Source organism: Spinacia oleracea, chromosome 2 (genome assembly GCF_020520425.1).
Source record: "Spinacia oleracea cultivar Varoflay chromosome 2, BTI_SOV_V1, whole genome shotgun sequence".
In the NCBI taxonomy this organism is placed as follows: Eukaryota; Viridiplantae; Streptophyta; class Magnoliopsida; order Caryophyllales; family Amaranthaceae; genus Spinacia; species Spinacia oleracea.
Genome location: NC_079488.1, coordinates 15665712 through 15683303, shown reverse-complemented (window position 1 = coordinate 15683303; position 17592 = coordinate 15665712). Strand labels below are relative to the sequence as shown.

At 35.1% G+C, this 17592-nt stretch overlaps 1 long non-coding RNA gene across 1 annotated transcript; it reads right to left on the bottom strand.

Annotated features, from left to right (window-relative positions):
* Positions 1–14175: 14175 nt before the first annotated feature.
* Positions 14176–16181, bottom strand: LOC110774819 (uncharacterized). Its single transcript, XR_002529586.2, has 2 exons — positions 14941–16181; positions 14176–14801 (listed from the first exon to the last, which is right to left on the bottom strand). It is a non-coding gene; the product is annotated as an uncharacterized lncRNA (long non-coding RNA).
* Positions 16182–17592: the final 1411 nt, after the last annotated feature.

The following is a 17592-nucleotide window of genomic DNA, read 5'->3' as shown; positions in this document are numbered from 1 at the left end:
ACAAAAACAAAATAAGTTGATTAAACAGGCAGCTGTTGATCATTAAACTAAAGGCAATAATGGGCAATCTCAAGAGATTTAATTACCCCGGAACATAATTTAATCTACCTAAAATGTAAATTTGCAAATGTAAATCATTAAATTAAAGCCAGTAAAGGGAAATTTGCAAGTTACACATCTTAGATGAAACCCGCATATGATAGTCTAAAAGGTGCTCATTACAAAACTGAAAATACAAACTACAGACTTCAGAATGCTGGTTGGTGTTGCAATTCTCCAATTTCATTTTACTGCCAAAAAATTGAACTGAATTGACTAACAAAATATGAATAAGCACAAGGAGTAATTACAGTTTATAGCTACCTCTTGTTGTTATAACTCCTCCAGTTGTCAGAAAAAGCTTTCGGTTAATATTTTTGGAATGATTCTAATTTTAATTTTCTAAATTTTGTAGGAAGCTCTGAAAGGTGCTTCAACTATTGAGAAAAGTACTAACTTCTATTCAAAAATAAAATTATGTTGGAGCATTGAAAGATCATTTACCATATTTACTTGTCGTGTAAAGCTAACAACCAGTATAGGGTTGTAGTAGTGTGAATGGAGTGTATAAAGCTGAAATCCCCATCCTAATCCTTCAATTCAGAGTTTCACTGTTTTTCTAAAGTACAACAGAAATTAACTTTAACATACTGATTGAGAGATAAGAACAGTTTAAAAGTTTGACAACTTGAAGAGGTCTTACCATCTGCAAAGAAAATTTTGAGAAACTCCATAGATCGAGAAGCTGGACTTCCTGAAAAAAATAGAGATATTGTGCACTGTTGGAACTGAGAGCTTTGGGCAGATCTTTAGAGTTTGTCGTTGTTTAAACCCTCCTGTTCTGAACTCGGCATTTGGTCCTGTTAAAAAATTTGTGTGCTCTCAAATTCATCGGGGTAACTGTGATGAAAAGTTACCAGTTAAAAAATTTGCATGGTAACTGAAAGTATACCGACTGTATTAGCACCGAACAGACTAAAGGGAACATATTAGCTACTGTAACATCTCCTCCAAAGAGAACAACACAGACCTGCAAATGCACCAAAAACCCCAATGAATTAATTAACTTCAAATCATGATGCGTAGGGCCAAAGACTGAACTATGCACTTGTGTCACTACTGATGTTAATTAAGAACACCTAGAGACCGTAAGCTTTAACCCATGAGCCATAGATAGAATTGTCATCATCTTGTTCCTGATAGGATGTCCTGCTACCAACTTGAATTTAAATCAGGTAAAATCTTGTATGTTTGATCTGCTTTGTATTTGGTTGTTTATTAATGAAAATGATTACTTGCTTACCAAAAAAGAAAAGTGTAGTGAATAGAAATGGAAAGAAGAACAGGGAACTGGAAAAAAGAACAGGGAACCTTTTCTGTCCCCTCCAGAAAACAATCAGGAATCGGAAAAATCAAGAATTGAGTTGCTCATTCCGATTTCCATGGTTGCTAGTGCTACGTTGAATTTATTAAATCTGCAAGCAGGTGTGAGTTTGAGGAAGAAAACCCAGGTTGGAATTTGATTCCATGTATCTCTCCATTACCAAAATTAACCAAGTTCAGAATTCCATTATCAAAATACAAGTTACAGCCAAGAAAATCCAGCTCAATACACTACACGAACCTTATTAAACGAAATTTTTTAATTCTTCCCTACACGAACACACTATGACATTAACATGAAAATAAAAGGCATAAAAATCCACCATTCAAAACACAAAAAGTTCAAAACTTTACCAACAAAAAACACAATAAAATAAAACCAGATGAATAACAACAAACCCAGATCCAAAAAACCAATACCCACTTAACAAAAGTGAAGAACAAACAAATCCCAGATCATAAAAACAGCTAAATCAATTAAAATCAATAGATCTAGACCCAAAAAGTTTACAGACCTTGACCGAGGCGGCGCCAAGAGGACGAAGATTGTCAGAGGCAGCAGCAGCATAAGTCGATGAAGAATCGAATCGAATCGGGATCCATGAAATCGAGGGCCTCGATTGCTTCCACCACCACCAGGTCTTAAGCTAATTGCGGTCTGGTCAGTCGGCCTAACAACTAGCTACTCGAAACGCGAAACTGGGAGATAAAATTAGGGTTGGAAGAACGTCGGAAAATAAAAATCCGGACCATTATCATAAGATATGAATCACAGTGTTTGCATCCAATAAACTTGATTAAGAAAACCGCACTTCAAATCTGAAAGAGAAAGGGAGAAGTTTCTTCTGGTTATGAAGAGAGAAAACAAAGGAGGATAGAGAGAAACCTATGAATGGTTTTAATTGTTGCTGAAACTATTTGGTTATGGCGCTCAAATTTACTGATTTGGTTATGGCGCTCAAGTTTTTGGTGTTTTGGTTGATGGCGCAAAATGAAAATTTCAGTCTCTCTCTAACTTTTTGTTTGGCGCTCACAGGAATAAGGTTTTTCCTTTTCTTTTTTCACTGTCTTTGCCCAACTATAACAGATAATATTATTTTAATGCTAGTATACCATTTTAATGGTATACCCAGTATAGATTTAGAAAACCTCCCATTTTGGTAAGAATATGTTGGAGTATGCAGTTTTTAAGGGGTTTGACGTGTAAATTTAGTATTTAATTATTTGTTATTGTTACTTTATACTTTATAGTAATATTTTGTGTTAGCTATAGTCTTGATTTGACTCACAAATTCTACCCGAAAAATAATTTTCTTTTGAAATTTATACTTCCTTCGGGTTTTTTAGGTACCCAATTATTGTAGTCTCGTGTTTATATGATAATGATAAAAAGAGGTAGTAAAATAATGGACAATAGTGGGTAACTTAAGATATATGATAGAAATGTGTAATTATTATGATAAAAGGAGTAACACGGTGAAATATATATATACAGAGTACTAAAAATAGAACAAAGTTTAAGTAGGTAGAACAAACAAAACAAACCCCTTCTTAAAAGGTGATTAAATAGGAGGTGGTATTTATCCTCATTTCTTACTTTAATGAAATAAATTGATCACATGAATCAATTGCATTTCACTTTAAAAAATAGGATAAACAATAATATATTAGGTTATTTAGCAAACGATATACTTCTCGTCGTTCATAAATACTCGCAATGTTTGTCACTTTCACGCATGTCAATGCACATTTTAGATCGTCAATATCTTAAATTTTCTTTCAAACAAAAATTATAAAAAAGTTGATCTTTTGAAAATATGTATTGAGACGAATCTAACCAGATCTCGCATGACTATGTTTCATTTGACATATAAATTACCAACAATAGTCAAAGTGGAATATACGAATAGTGTCAAAATATCAAACGTTGCGAGTATTTATGAACAGAGGAAGTATTAGTTTAAGATATCTTCCTTAAGTATAAAAAATATTATCTTGGTCTTAGATATTAAACAAAGAGTTTACCGAATGGAGGAATTACTTGTGAATACTTACATATTAAAGAATTTAAAAAGAAATTAACTTATATATTCTGATGGTTTTATATATAAGGTTGCGTTCTATTCACCTGATTTTCACTTATTCTTCCTGAACTTATCTTATCTGAACTTAACTGAACTTATCTGAACTTATTGAAGCTTATCAAAACTTATTTTAGTTATAAATTGTACTTGGTCAAACCTTATTTTTTCTGAACTTATCTTATCTGAACTTATCTGAACTTATTTTTCCTGAAATAAGTGGAAATAAGGTGAACAGAACAGGGCCTAAATCAACTTTTTTTTACCAAGTAATATTTTCAAATTAATTACACATACTGATTAAATAGTTATGTTCAATAATCATAATCAAACAACTAGTTATACTTTCTAATCAAATAATCTCTACATTCCATAATGTTCCTCACTTTTTTATAATATGTGGTCTCCAATGCACTACTTTGAACATTGATAGTTTTAATTTTACATTAGTAAAAGTTATAAAAAAATATTTAAAATTTAGAAAATTTACATTGAAATAATTTCAATGAGATCCGACAAATTAATTTTCTATTATTTATACTAATAGTTAAACATAAAAAGTTAATTTGACCATATATGAATTATTAATAATAATTAAACATGAGGATCATTATATTATGGAATGGAGGTTACATTTTATCAATATATAGTCATGTTTCTTAATGATAATATGATTAGTACGTAGTCTTATACACAAGCGATCTCATAGGAAAACTACTTTAAAGAATTTAATTAAGGAGTTAAATATGATATATATATATATATATATATATATATATATATATTAAAAGATACAGCTTGACCGACACGTAATTATAGCTCGGAGAGCGAGTTGAATTTATTAAAATAAGATGAAAGTGATATAGTAGGTACCTGAATTTATTTTAATTTCTTTCCAACTAGTTTGTGCCCGTGCTATTGCACGGATACCTATAAAAATACCCCTTTACTGGATTCCTGGATCCGTCCCTCTTTTACAACCATTTTTCAATAACATGAATGAATCAAATGAATGGAGAATGAATTATAATCCTCCAAATGAATAACTTAATTGAAAATATTAAGAAAAACATATAGAAACTTATTTGGCCTAATAATACACAAGTCCACCTATTGGACCAACCAAACACTCAGGCAAAGGTGTGGTATACCTCTTCTTATCACTGCAATAGGAGTATGTCAGTTATTGCCTCCTAAACTCCTCATAGTCTCGTAATCCTTCAAGTGTTATTTCACCGCAACCTGATGGAATTTGTATTGGGTCGAATGCACACCCAACGGTCACAACGCCGGTGAATTCGGCCACAAACGGATCATATCCGTGGTTGATCTTATACCGGCCTCCATCGGTAGCCCAATCCGATCCATCCCATATAGTAGCAATCAACTACATGCATGGGCTTAGACGGGTAATCCCCAAACAACAAAATTTCATCTAAAATAAAAAAAGCAATTCGATTGATAGAGAACATATATGGTTCTGAACCTTCTGAAATCAAAACCCTATAAACTGCATGCAGCTTGCCCCCTCTGGAAATTTCGAATGTGCACTCTTCTTGTGTTGCCGTGAACCATGGTACAAAAGGGCAAATAAAGCTTTTATAAATTGAGGAGAGAGAGAGAGAGAGAAAGTGTACCATAAATTTAGGTGGTTTTTGTTTTTACGTAAGTTTTATTTGGGAAGTTATTAAACGGGAGTTTGTTTCTTCAATTTTTAAATTTTTTAATGGTTGTTTGGGAGAGATTTAAGTACTTTTGGCGGAAGTGTATAGAATTGCTTCATTGGAGATTTGGAGGCCTCACATAAGCCAATGACGTTTTTATTATTATACTCCCTCTGTCCCTTAATACTTGCACCGTTTTGACTTTTTGCACTATTTACATAATTCACTTTGACTTTATTTTATTTATAGTATATGAAAACAAATCTTATTATATAATATATTGTTGGTTTCATCTTAATATGTATTTTCAAAATATTAATATTTTTATAAGTTTTTATAATATGTAGTTACAGATATTGGTGGTCAAAGTTGTGCATTGGCATGCGTGTCCAGTCAAAACGGTGCGAGTATTAAGGGACGGAGGGAGTATAAGATATGTAAGAAAAAATATAATCATGTGGGTATTGTTTATTTCGTCTCGGCCAGTATTTTAAAAATATCAAAAATGTATATTTTTTTCCTAACATGTAATTAGAGATGTTAACGCTACAAAATGTGCATTGGCAAGTGTACGTGCCCAAAAAAATGGAAAACTTTCAGGAACGTAACAAAGGAAGTACAAGATTACATATACTTAACTTGACGTGTCGTACGTGAATATATAGTTTGGTTAAATTCGTGTTTGTATTGATTTTATACGTACGTACAAGCACACTCATGTCTTATTTCAATCAAAAATTTATAGTCAATATTATCTTCGTAGTGGAATAGGGACCATAAGTTATTTAGTGTTTAATTAGTGACTGAAATTTAGTTGGTAATAAAATTGCGACGTACTAGAATTTGTGACAGAACATTAACTGTAACTAATAAGTGACAGAAAATTAGCTAGTCCTTGTTTTGTAACTAACGCATTGCAACTGAAATCTTGTCTGTCGCTATATGGGGATTGAAATTGTTTTATATCAAAATAGTGACTAAAAGTATTTCTGTAACTATTTAGTGACTGAAATTTGTGACTGGAATTTTGTTGGTAATTAAATAGTGACTAAAATTATTTAAGTAAATAATTAGTGACCAACGTATGCTTGGTAGGTAGTTTGTTACAGATTGTTGTGACTGAATGATAATCCGAAGCTAAATAGGGACCGAAAATACTTCCATACCAAAGTGGCGACTGACACTTGACCAGTAGTAATTTAGCAACCGATATTTGTACGGTTACAAAAATCCGTCGCTAAATGGTCATTTTCTTGTAGTGACAAGCGGTCGGATGTGATATATACTGATGCAATTCCGGTCAGTCCAAAATTTCTCGAGAGACTGGAGGGTGATTGGGGGGGAAAATGACGAGCAGGAGGTTAAGGCGGTGTTCTTGATAGCTGCACTTGGGATGGTTCTATGTCCAACACAATGTGGAAGATTGAGTGCGAGTATGTTATATGAGTGCACACTTGAAATGCAGGCACGACAATATGATTGGTGCAAGCTATTATATGATTTCTTCATTGATAGGGCCAAAGTCTTTTGTAGGGACTTCTACACATATGGGTGGACCAAAGGAGTAGGTGCCTGTATCTAGTAGTGAGATGTGGTATTAAAAACAGTATAATTTTGTTGTTAATTACCTTTTGGGAGATTGTAACATTTGTTTGATTCCAGATTTTTTATCTTGATCGTCTCGATAGGATTCCCGTGCAGTGGGGCGTTTTCCCTAGGCTGAAGGCATGGGACATGAAGGATATTATAGAAGCAAAATAAGCTGACCGAGAATCCGGAATAAAAGTGGACTACGGTTGTCTTGGGGTTAGTATAACGTATCTTTATCGTATGTTTGAGGGATTATTTAGTGAAGAATATTATGTTTTAATATAACAAAGGAAAATTTGGTAATATTAATCCAACCTTTTGCCGATTTTCTTTTATTAAGCCCACCTACGACATATTTTTTAATAATCCCACCTTTACCACCCAACGTCTTTTATTGGGCCCAACACGTCATAAACCTATTGTCAGCGGTAATATATCCCTACGTGGAAGTACTCTCTCTAGATGTATTCAGTCATCATCATCAATTCATCACCATCTCGATGATTTTTTCACCAGTTATCGGTCACTTAAGCCCAATAAAAGTCGTTGGGTAGTAAAGGTGGGATTATTAAAAAATATGTCGTAGGTGGGATTAATAAAAGAAAACCGGCCAAAGGTTGGATTAATATTACCAAATTTTCCTATAACAAAAGGCTACATAAATACAGGTGATTTATATGTTTTATTAATATGGTTAAGATTTAAAAAAATAGTAAAAGTTTATAATTAGAGTACTATCTAAATAATAAAATCCGTTGTCTTACCATTGTTTAAATAATTATTATGATTAATAATTAAAGTACCATCTAAATATCAAAGTCCATTGTTTGACCAAAATTTGAATGTAAAATCTACCATTTTAAAAGTTTATATTATGTGATAGCGAGGAGCATTATTAATAATGTACTATTTGAGTAAACGTTCAAAGACATTATATTGTATAAAAACTCTATTAATTCTAACACTATCCGCAGCAGTGTATCAATTTTTGAATGTTACAACAGTATGTATTTATAATATACAAAACTTGCAGATTTAACCAAATGATAATCTAAAGAGTGACCGTAGATTCCACAAAAAATCTCTATGTCTAATAACAATTTGTTACTTGTATGTTGTAGTGTGTTGTTGTTGCATATGGGGATACACAACACCCGAGGGCCACCAAGGATAGTGATGGTCCTGCTGAAGAGGTGAATTGGAAGTTCATATATGGTGTTATTTTGAGTTGATATTTGTTTTTGAGTACGATTATTGTTCTGTGACATTTCCAGGTATTTGTTCCGGCATTCGAGAATGAAAAACTCAGGCTAAAACCAAGGAAGAAAGGAAATAGTGAAAGAAATCCAATGAAGATGAGGAAGTTGGCTAAAGAGAGGAAAAAAGAACAGAGTATCGAGTTTGAACGATTGGAAATCGATATGGAAACTGTCAATGAGGAGCCTACTTTCACCCCCAACTCGAACTCGACATCAACCCCCAACAAAGGCGACACCTCCTCGTCCTCCTCCTCCACCCACACGAAAGGCGACACCACATCCTTCTTCTCGTCTTCCACCAAAGCTAAGACCTCCTCCTTCTCCTCCACCACCCCTTCCAAAGGTTACGCCACGTCCTCCTCCTTCTCCTCCACCAACCCCACCAAAGGTTATACCACCTCCTCCTACTTCTCCTCCATTGCCCCCACCAAAGGTTACACCACCTCCTCCTCCTTCTCCTCCACCACCCCCACCAAAGGTTACACCACGTGCTCCTCCTTCTCCCCCACCACCCCCATCAAAGGTTACACCACGTGCTCCTCCTTCTCCTCCACCACCCCCACCAAAGGTTACACCACCTCCTCCCCCCCCCCCCCCTTATCCTCACCACCCCCACCAAAGGTTACACCACCTCCTCCTCCTTCTCCTCCACCACCTCCACCAAAGGTTACACCTCCTCCTCCTCCTCCTCCTTCTCCTCCACCACCCCCACCAAAGGTTACACCTCCTCCTCCGTCTCTGCCTCCGCCTCCACCCCCACCAAAGGTTACACGTCCTCCTCCCCCTCCACCACAACCAAAGGTTACACCATAACCTCATCCTCCTCCACCCCCACCGAAGGTTACACCTCCTCCGTCACCTCCCCCTCCATCCCCACAGCCTCATGGTTTGGTTAAGGATAAAGGCACAACTACCGTTTGTGCGTTGTCATCCCCTCCATCGACACATATCAATCCATGTGAACAGAGGAAGGATGGAATCATTGCTTCAAGCGCCATACTTTTTCAGAGGACACGTCCACGCCGTGGGAGGAAAAAGAGGGTTTCCTTATATGAAAAAGTTAGTGGGTTGTCTACAACTGAAATGAAAAAATTCAGCTATAACCTGATTGAGTTTGTCAACCACAACAATGGTTTACTGTCTGGCCGCGGTAGTTTGAAAGGAATGAGGTATTTATGAATTACTTAAGTCTGTAGATGAGAATGCGTCATTTTATAGTGTTTTAATCAATGAATGGTTATGATTGTGTTTTGTAGCCTTATGGTGATGATTAAATGTGGCGATGGGAGCAATGTGAACATGAACCAGTGTAAAAGATTGGCACAGCTGAATGGTTGTGTTCATAAGCAGGTAACTTTTGTTGTGTTTATAGTAGAGTTTTTATTATATTCCACCACTCCCATCAATATTAATATTAAGTACTATCTTACATTAATATATACTGGAGAACCAGAATATTATTTTGTACTATCTTACATTAAAATATATGGACACCTTGAACATTATTTTGTACTATCTTGCATTAAAATTTGTGGAGAACCAGAGTATTATTTTGTAGTAACGCGTAACCTTTTATTACTATACAAGAACCCATTAATGTTTATAGTGGTATCTTGTAACAAATATCGAACATATTAAAATCAGAGTTGACCTTATCATAGTCAATATATAAGTTTGTTTGTTGAAAAGCAATTCTTGACATTGTAGTATGTAGACACGGTTGCAAGACTTTAAAATGCCACGTGGTCCGGCAAATATCTGGGGAGGAGTTTGCGTTACATGTTAACTTTTGCCTTCTCGGTAATTTTACTACATTATTAATTGACTTTTTACTTATTTTACTAGTTCTTACAATTTAAGTCCCCGCAAATGCAGGAAAAGGTCACGAAGTTTGCTTAGAATTGCCGTGATGGTGTGCATATGCCCACGGTAGATCACATCAGACTAGCAGATTGGATGTCAAAGGAGAGGAAAAAGATGGTGGTTGCATGTCATTTAGATGAAGAAGAAAAGCACACCCAATTGGGAACTATATTTTCCCGAATATCGAAGGTTCAATAATCCGACTACTTATTCACTTTGATCATTTTTTATCATGATTAGGAGTGGATGTACTTATATGTATAATGGTCTATGGTTTGTTACCTTATGTTATCCTGCAGTTGTTTATCCCAGCACTTGAAAGCTTGGGACCCCATACAAATCATTGGTGGTGTCTTGTTATATCTGCAGACCCACCAACCATATATGTCATTTACTCCTTGATTCCCAATCCTGTGGATGAGCGTAAAACGAAATTGATGAACTGGTAAACTAAGATTGCATCCTCATTACTGCATGTTTTCATTAAAAGTAAAAATCTGTTAATTCGAGGATCCCAAACATTTTTTATTGTTGCAGCTTATTGGTGTTGACAAACTCCTTTTGGTGGGGAAGATGGAAAAATTTGGGGCGAGCTTCTTAATTGACAAAGGAGGCGAATGGATATAGACATCCAGAAAGACAAGTAATGTTTAAGTATAGTGTTTGAGTTTGTTTGTGTTCGTATATATGTGTAATTCCAAATCATATTTATTGTATCTCCGCCATAGTTGCGGTGTCTGGATGTTGATATCCATTAAGGAGTTTGTTGAAGGATGCGAGGAGCTCCGCATAAAAGACTTGGAGGAAGCGCGATGGTTTTTGTTGACCCAGGATATTCTGTCTCTGTTTAACTTGGAGCGAGATAGGATAAAACAGATGGCGAACGATGCTAACGTAAAAAAAGTGTAATTCCTTATGATCAGTTTAGTGTACACTAGTAGTTGATAATATTATTGCTCCCATTTTCAGAATAGCCTAAATGATAAAAATGGAAAAAGGTTTTATACGGCAATATCCAGAAGGCCCAAATGAAGTAAAATGTATTTGGCCCAGTTGATTAAAAATGTCCTTGTAGGACAGCAACTTGGAATGATATTTGTCTAGGATTTGGTTGGTTCCTCACCCTAAATCGTTAACTCATAATCTTTAAAAATAGTGGCAAGAGTTTAGGCCTATTTACTTGTTCAACACAGAATACTAGTGAAGTTGTGGTCATTGTCATAGAGGCCAAGATAATGTAATGAGTAATTAGTTTCCGATATATTATTCTCTTAAATCTACATGTTTTAATAATAATTATTTAACCGCTTTTAGCCAACACGTAAATTAATGGTTACCACCATTAATATGTTTGAGTATATATATTAGAATTTTTAGTGGGTAAAATCGTGTTGTTATTTATTTTCATTTATTAATATGAACTGTGTCATCGTGGTTAGGATTTAGGGTTTCACGTACCTACAAAGCACGGTCACCAAAAAAATATAAGGGTTAGTATACATGCTTTGTTTTCCTATTGGTTATGAACTTATGATTGATAAATTAGGGCTTGAAATGTATTGTTGCGAGCAACTCATTCATTCAACGTCTCTAGTTTGTCGATTCATACACGTACGAACTCCAAAGTGATACCATCCATTAATTATTATTACGTGGTATCTTGATGGATTAATGCACAACCTTGTTTTGAATTCCAATCAACTATCATTGAAACCTAAATCAGTATTTGGTAATGAGTTGGGTCTTTATTTTGGTTGGGTTATCCCATGACTTGACCAAAATCCATAACTCATGTCGACTAGAATAATCATATAGATCAAACTATGGCTTGACCGTTAGATGTAAAATTTGATGTAATTGCAAAAACTGGGATTTTATCTGGAGTGATTGTTACCTTTTTAGGATTACACTTCCGTTCCTTGAGTACCAGTATCTTAAAAAATAAATGTCTAATTAGTTATGGAGTTATATAATTTAGGGTTACACTTCTGTTCCTTGAATATCGGAAGTCTAAATAATATATTTCTAAATAATTTAGGAGTTTTGGGGAAATTATAACATATATATATGCAAAAAATTTCGATTAATTTATATATATAAAAAGTTCCTAGTAATAAAATTCAATACTAAATATTTAATAAAACGATAGTAATAATGTTTAATAAGATACATTATTGGGTTACGTAGAATTTTATATAAGTGTCATGATGTATGTTATCTATCTATCTTGTATTTGATTTTACAACACTTATAGTCAAATCTGCACCACCCTTTCAAATCTACAAGACTACTAGACTACTAGGTGCCATTTTAATAGACAAGTAGGGGGTAGAGCTGTCAAAACAGGTCATCGGGTTGGGTTTGGGTCGGGTCATCTCGAGTCTCGGGTCATGATCAGGTCGGGTCGTGTCGGGTCAATATTTCATTCGGGTTGAGTTCGGGTTCGGTCGGGTCGATTTCAGGTCGGGTCATATCTGGTTTTTTCCTATCCCGGGTTCAGGTCGGGTTCGGGTCGGGTTACATTTCGGTCAGGTTTGATTTCGGGTTCAGGTCTTATCGGGTCGGGTTTAAGTCGGTTTGTAGCAGATAATTTCGGGTTCGGGTCTTATCGAGTCGGGTTTAAGTCGGTTTGCAACACAGTTATTTTCGGGTTCGTGTCTTAGTTTGAATCGGATAATAATCAGATCAAATAGAATTCAGATCGGGTCACTCTCAAGGACGGGTCAAACTCGGGTGTGATAATTAACCTATACATTTTAATTATTTTATATTCTAAAAAATTTTGTTTAACTTATTTTAGAGTTAAAATTTTCAATATCTAGCAATAAATAATTAAAATAGATTTATCAATGTAGTTAATATTTGGTCGTGTCATTGAAAACTCGGGTAAATCGGGTAGCGGGTTGTCACAAGTCGGGTCAATAACAGGTTTCATCGAGTTACAATCGGTTTTGGGTTGACATCGGGTCGGGTATCGAATCGGGTTCGGGTCATTGTTCGGTCGGGTCAGTTCGGTTATCGGTCATTTTCGGGTCGGGTGTCGGGTTCGGGTTCGGGTGTTACAAAATCGGGTTAAAATCGGTTATCGGTTTTTTCGGGTCGTGTACAGGTCGGGTTTCGGATTACCTATTTTACCGTAATTTCGGGTCATGATCGGTTACGGGTTCGATCGGTTCAGATCGGGTTTTCAGGTCGGGTCAGTTTTTGACAGTTCTAGTAGGGGGTAATATAATAGGTCAATATTCTACTAGGGGCCAACAATGTTAGGACACACATCTCTTGATAATTTAATTAAAATATATACATTGTACGTATCCTCAAATTGAATTTCTAGAAACTAAGTTATATAAGAAGGCAAGATCCCTGATCCATAGTCCTTCAAAAATCAAGAAATAGCTAACCAAGTATAAAGCTTCCCACTACATCATGGTTGATCCATTTAATCCTGTGTTAATCAGATTACTGTCCCCCATTTCCATTATTTACACTGACCCTCTTATCCGAGAAATGGCTGAAGCAAATCACAACCATCTTAATTTTTATCTGGATGAAAATAAGGTCGATACCTTTGATGCCATACCAGTCGATGTCATTCGTAACATAATACGCAACTAAAATACATCTATTGAAGAGTATAAGGAGATGAAAACACTCAATGATGCATTTGAGGTACGCCCTGCGCATCTACCCAACTTGTCTGACCTATTTGGTCTTAACGAAGCGTTCAAGTTGTCCATTTGGCGTGCTTTAGAAAAACTTGATGAGACAAATTCCAACAAATACCTACCTGATTACGTCTTGAATATGGTTGATACGCGGCCAGCTATTGATTGGATTGGGCCATTGTACTTGATAGCTGGACCAACTACCACTACTACAAAAATAGGAATATAGAGCGGTTCAAATAGACTTTATAAAGCGCCTTAAGGCGCTCTCCAGCTCAACGCTTTATAAAGTTTATAAAGCGGTTGGAAGAGGCGCTTTAATTCCTGATCATACATGACGGTTCTTTGAGAAAGGCGCTCTATATACTCCCTCTAAAATCAATAAATGAAGAAGGAATATAGAGCGGTTATCATACTGAACTGTTAAATAAACCTAACAATACAAAACACTTTCCATAGACAATTGTCTTATATACTATCTCGTCTACATTAAGATACAGAATAGTTGTCGTAGACAACTGTTCTCTATACCCCTTTATTTTATTATGTGCAATTATTATTTCTGCCCCATTTTGGCAATCTATTTATTGGAATGCTACAAGAATTATTCAATTACCACAAAAAAGATACATTAACACAAATAAATCAACTTATATTCCTCAAAAGCAAAATAACAACAACAAAAAAGGCGTACTTTTTTTTGGGGAATTTATTAGCAATGAAAAAAGGTGTACAACAACCCCAAAGCCTCAAAAGCAAAAAGAAAAAAACGACAACAAGCTGTTTACACCTCAAGAGCAAACAATTAAGCATTAGTTGCACTTGCTGGAGTTTTGCAACTCTGGGGAGAAAATTTTCCATTCCTCTGCACTTCTGCAGTCACAGATTGTAAATACATTCAGCAAGCATATTAGGTAGAACTTGAACTCGAGACTTGCTTTCTAACTGCATCTAACCACCACTGCAAATCTTCAAACCCTCTAGCATCTCTTAAACAGCCGCTAGTGCGCAAGTAATCTTGTTTACCATTTGGATTCTGCTGGTATTAAGAGCCCATGATTTCATCGAGAATAAGGCAATGCAACTGTGAATTTCTGACAATTATTTTACTGTTTCCGCTGATGGTGAACCTTTCATTTTCTGACTTGTATCAGAGTGGAAAATCTTGCCTTGGAGATGCAATATACAAATAAATGTACAACGCAGAGATTTTCTCAATCCCCCATCTGATATTTCACTCAATTGTCACTATTATTCCTGGATCATCAGATTAATCATTATTATTATTAACCCTCTATAAACAATTCCTAATTCGTATTTCCTAATACCCCCAAATTCCACCAAATTTAACACTAAAAACGATTGTTTCTAACCACCAACACAAAAAAAATCTCACCTTGACGCTGCCAGGGCCGTCGCGAACGAAATTCCGACGGATAATCTTCATAGTGATAGTATGGTTTGATTTTCCCTCTCATCATTTTGATTTAGGGAAGAACAAGACGAGAGAAAACAAAAGAATTTATAATTGCAGAAATATAGTTGAGAATAGGTGGAGAACGATAAACCACTAGCAGCTCTAAATAGCAGAAGTGAATTGATTCAAATCACAAAGCTCACCAAACAAAATTTGAGGAGAATGAAAAAGTTCAGAAAAGAGGATCGAATTTGAAGAGACGGCTAGAGGAGGTGAAGTTGTAAAGTTAGGTTTTTAATTTATGATCTTCTAGTTAATTATTCCATATTTGGGTGTAGAAATAACACAGAGATCAGAGAACTAGAAAAGAATGGGATATTAGAGAATATACTTCCTCCATTTTTTTTTAATTGCACCATCTGGGATTTCACGCTTACCAATGCATTATTTTAATCACTAATATCTCTCATTATACCTTTTAAAAAATTATAAAAATTTGATCATTCGAAAGTATATTTCGAGACGAATCTAACAAGATCCCACATGAATATATTTTTCGTTACATATAAATCACAAAAATTAACTATATAAGAATATGTGAATAGTGATAAAACCAAGATGGTGCAATTATTAAAAAATGGAGGAAGTATTTGATATGGAGGAGGTTTTGTAGTGTGGCTGCTTGAGTAGTGTGAGGGTTTGGAGTTAGGTTTTCATTTGAGGGGAAATGAAATCTTATTTATTTATTTATTTTGGTAAAAGATATTAAGCGGTTGTATCAGAACACCGCTGCATATTGTAGAAAATTTATTTGTTGAATTAATTACTTATTGAGAGAACTTCACAAAAAACAGGTATCAAGATAGGCGCTTTGTATTATTTTTCTCACATAACAATGAACTAAGAAAAGCGTACTCTATACTTGCGGAAAGCGCTCTTCTAACTTAACCGTTTTATATCTTGCGTTTCTTATTCTAACTTTTGTAGTAGTGTACGATCCATATGGCATCTTGCATGGATGTCGTCCATGTTATGGAAATGCATCTCGATACTAGTATAACGTTTTTTGAAATATTCTTGCTAGACCACATTGTAAGGGCGCATGAGGTATTCATTAGGTGTGAGAATTATGCGAGGTGGCCTGGTTATTTCCATGTACCGAATTGGTCTAGGTTTGTTTGGAAAATTAGGGGAATGACAAGGGAATCATTCATTCAAAATTTTCAGCTTATGTACGCCATACATCGACCAGTCGTAGTTGTTATACTGGAGTCGCGATTGTCCTTTGAAAACATTGAAGTAATTGTTAAACTCCTACCCGCGAGGTATGTTTATTCCACTTTTGACCCAGTTGGTTTTGGTCGTGGAGTGGTAGTCTTATGGATGGATGTATTTGTTAGCATTGTTATTGGATATCATTATAGGAGGGAAACCATGGTGGTGGAATTTGCTTTCGAGGTAACACTCTTATAGATTAATTTATACTTTATCACATTTGCACATAAAATGTTTATTTATGTATGTATTGACTTACTATACAGCGCATTGCACTGAGACCATCGGCGAGGCGTAGATTGTTCTTGGGCGAGGATGCTGGAAGTTCATCCACAAACTCACGTGATTTTCTAGATTAATAAGAACGTAGAATAATATATGGTCGTCTGTGTTAAACTAAGTATGACAAAATTGTAACGTGTGCGGTTGGTATCATCTTGTTATGTCTAATGTTTTCTATATATAATAATAATTAAAAAATAATAATTATTAAATAATGATAGTGTAGTCAATTGTTATTATTTGTGTAAATGATTTATATTCAATTAGCTAACGGAATGATGTCACTTGTCCAACCAAACTCCGTTGCTTTAGGGAAATTGTGAGATTAGTAAATTAAGTGTAACAAAAACATTAAAGCATAGGACACAAATACACAATCAGCACATGACACAGAAAAATGTTTAATGAAACGCACGTAAACATTGGGCCATAACATACAAAAAGGATATTGTGTCATTTTATCTTAATTAACATCACTTTTCACGACATAATAAATTATTGCTATTTTCCCCCTTAATAGGTACCATAGTTTTACCCATAATAGGTAACAAACTTGTCTTAATGGATAAAGACGTATAAAATAGAATAGTTAACAATATTGGCACCTTGAACAGTGTGTAAATCAGTTAACAATTCCCCTTGATGCATAAATTCAATATCGTTAGGTTGTACACACATTGCCTCAGCATAAGCAACATACACCTTTTCCAGTTTGCCTGTAACTTTAGCCTCCACTAGATAATCTATCGGTTTGTTATAGACTGGAAGGATTACAAACCTCTTAACATAAGAATTTACGTTCATTCCCTCGACCTGTAAAAATAATATCGGAGTTTAGCATAAAATAGTAAAAATAATATATACAAGGTACAATGATTAAAGTGTAGTTTGTCCTTACGTGGCCTTTGACACTAAAGACTTCTCCGTTCTTAATGTTTAGTTCTTTAACCGTTACTTTGATTTTTGGAAAACCTTTATGTCCTGCCCTAGTGATTGAAATATCTTGGCCTGGATAACCAATACGACTCGCGTAATCATTGTGGATTCTGAGCATAGTTTCATCTGGGTGGAGTA